Source organism: Vitis riparia, chromosome 3 (genome assembly GCF_004353265.1).
Source record: "Vitis riparia cultivar Riparia Gloire de Montpellier isolate 1030 chromosome 3, EGFV_Vit.rip_1.0, whole genome shotgun sequence".
NCBI lineage: Eukaryota > Viridiplantae > Streptophyta > Magnoliopsida > Vitales > Vitaceae > Vitis > Vitis riparia.
Window position 1 is genome coordinate 6,281,784 of NC_048433.1, and position 3,924 is coordinate 6,285,707.

Sequence of the window (3,924 nt, forward strand, 5' to 3'; positions counted from 1 at the left end):
GAGCCCCTCGGTTTTGTGTTCCCGAGACTTCCTTTCGCTCTTTCTAGTGGAAGGCTGGGCTAGATGGGGCCTGTTTCAATCACCGGTCCAACTCTGGGCGGGTTGGGTTGGGCTTGCACCCGAACTGAGCTTTACCCAAATTAATAAACATTCAACCCGAACCCTAATCCAAGCCGGTACTCAACCCAAATACACCACATCCCTTTTTCGAAGTTCTAATTAAATTTGGATTGATTGGATTACAGTCGGATTGTATTGTTTAGGTCGTATGCATCAAATTCAAGTTGGTTGGATTAGTTTTATTCTACTTTAACATTTGATAAATCAAAGTTTCCGGAGTTTCTTCATATGAAGTCAAATTTTAACCAATTTATATTTAGATTCATTGGCATTTACAAATCAATAAATCTTCTCTTAACAAAGTACTTAGTAGCCTAGCGGTATCTAGCTTAAAAATGTTTATATTATGGCATGATTAATTTGGTCACCTAGGCTCCTCCACGATGCATCATGTTATAACCAATTATAGGGCATCATTTAAAGAACTAGAAGATTCTTTTACCCAATAATGTCCACTAGTTACCTGCCTACACGACAATTTATTGTAAAACCATTTTTTACTAATGTCATATTTGAATCATCAACTTTTTCAAATGAATTAAAAATGACAAATGTAAACCTATTCACCCACTTTTATGGGTCATTAAAATATTTCATAGTTGTGCTAGATGTTCTAGCTAGGTAGTCATATGTTTGCCTACTTTCTATTTTCAATGTTACATTTTTTGGACTCCTTACGCAAATAATCTTATTATGAACTTAGTTTTTAGATCATTCGATCAAGATAATACGTTTTGCTAATGTTGGTGAATTATATCCAAAACATTTGTTGATTCTTGTATGTCAATTAGGATTGTCGTTGTGAATTTTATTGTTTATACTCATACTCATAATGGTTTGACAAAATCCCTCATCAAATGTCTCTAATGATTTATCTACTCTTACTAATGAAAACCAAACTGCTTACTTTTTTCTAGGGGTATGCTATTATGTGTGCTACAACTTTAATCCATATTTGACCTACAACTTACCATGGATATTCCCATTTCACAACTTGTACTTAGAAAATAACAAAATATCTCACTTATAAATATTTGATTGTGCAATGTATGTATCAATTATAACCACACAACCCACTAAAATAGGTCCTTAATGAAGTCCAATGGTGTATGTAGGTTTTTGTTCTTCATCCATCATTACATATCTTAAACCTTAACAAGTGATATTTCAATGGCATACTTTGTGATCATTGTTTTGATGAAACTATTGTCCCACTCTTAGGGAGATAAAAGTTGTTTCTAAGAGAACAATGAGAATTTCTTAGAGTACATCAACTTTGTCTTGTCTTGATCCTCGTGCAAATTAAATATGAACTAAAAATTCAAAAAACCATTTGTTAGAATATAACCCTTGAAAGCATGACATGATAAAACAAAATAAAATTTCATTAATAAATTTATTTATTGTGATTTATGGTTCTTACTTTTATCCTTATTTGTAATAGTTGTTATTTGAGCATTCATGTCCATATCACTTGTGTTGTACATGACTTGATTCCTTATAAGATGATAAGCAGTTCACAATTGGTTTATGGATTTAAGTAATCCATCAGATACAGTAATGCATTATATTTTAATTGAAGAGATGACTTATCTTAGTTATCGAGATGATTTTCCTATGATGAGTATACTAATTTGTATGATTACACATTAGACAAAAATTATGATGAATCATAACATTAGCTATTAGGTCATCATAATTCATCAAGCTACTATGTCGCATAAGCTCTCAACTTTGATAAAATATTGAATTAGTGTTGAGAATTCAATTTTTAAGTTAACTTAATAAATATGCCACTAAAGAATCAATATTTTCCTATAGATCCCAACTCAAGCTCATATTCTTTGGTAGCACATTTATAGAAGAACATTTGGGTTCCTTATTCATATGTGTGTATAAGGACATCTTGGAAAAACTCAAAGTTGCACAAGAACCTATGAATGGTCTTTATGAATTGGGCTAATTTAATTGGAGTTCAATAAGACTAATTAATTAATTAGAACTTATAAGTCAAATTAAGTGACCCAGACCCAAGATCACTCAAGTCACTTAAGCCCACAAGGAAGTTTATATAAACCTCCTTATCCCACACACTTGACATTCAAGCTTCCATAAAGGAATCTTTGCATCCACCCCTCCAAAAATGATTTCACCTCCATGCGTGCTATGATCCAGAAAAGAGAGCAATTAAGTGGAAGACCATTTGGTTTTCAAGATTTATAATGCATCTTATGTGCCTAGATTTGATATAGGAACATCCAGATCATAAGTATGGTCTCCATAACTCTATATCTAAGTTTTTAAAAGTCTATTGCTTCTGTTGTGCATAGATTTAGAGAAACTTAGGACGGTTTTGCATTCACCTTAACAATCCAAGGATAGGAATGAAGATGTTCAAATATTTTCAATACCATTCACTTAGCATTGTCTTGCAAATCAATTACTAAATTCATTTACTGAAACAAAAAAGTTGACAAAGTCGTGTATCTTGACTATGACACTCAAACATGGGTTGATGGCCCTACAAAATAATGAACAATGAATCTATCACATGCCTAAAATATGTTAAATGTAAGCTCAAATGATATAATTCCCTATAAAAGAAAAACATAAGGAAGAATATATGAAAATGCACTACAACAAATTTCGGTTTTAGTTGCAAATAAATTTACAACTAATAGTTTATAAGTTATCACTAAATGTTTTAGTAATAATTTTTTCAGTACCGCAACGTTACCACCATATGTACTATCACTAAATATTTTATTTGCAATTTTAGTAACATGCAGCTAATTGTTGTCATTTTAGCCACAATTTCATTTCGTAGTAAATAACAAGTATTTAGTCACAATATTTATTATTGCAAATTTAAAATATTTTTGTCATAGAAGGTATAAAATTGACACTAAAAGATTGAATTTAGTAATGATATTTATCATCATTAATTAACATAAACTTTTAATCACAAGAATATTTCACCACTAAAATGATGTATTTAGCACCATAAAATGTCACCACCAATGTTTTATAATTTATTACCATTAAAGTTGTGTTTTTTAGATGCGAATTTATGTTTCCAATAATACAAAATGTTTTAGTTACAACAATTTGTCATTACTACAAGTATACATTTACTAAAAATATTTTGACAATAAATTTGTTATTTTAGTTATAATAATATTATGATTAAAGATTTATTTTTAATCACAATTATATATCACTGATAAAAATGTACTTTTTGATTATGGCATTTATATTTATTTATATATCAAAGTAAACTTTAACTATAATTATATGTCATCATTGAAAATTTTGTATAAACATTTAATGGCCTTAAAAAAGTACATTTTATTTGTGGTTCATGCTTGTTCCAAAGAAGTATGAAAATGTATTTTATTAAATTTCTTTTCAAATTTCTTGTATCTGCTTTTCAAGAATGGTTTTACATAAATTAGAATATAAAATTTTCATCAATAACAACCATTAAAAAATATTAATGTTTACATAAACATCACTATATTAAAAATTTAAGTATCATTACAATAAAATAAATAAATAATAAAATAACGGTCATGAATTTTTTTGGCATGCATAATATCCCAGGTTTGTAACATGCAAGAAAACAAATAAATAATAATTAAATTACTATTGCCAAAAAAAAAAAAAAAACCCCCACATAGAAATAAGATAATATTAAAATTTAAGGAAAAAAAAGCATAACATATATTTCAGATTAACTTCTATTCATTCATATATTAAATAAGGTTTAAAAAAAATTAAAAAGGAAGAGCATTATTCAAAAAC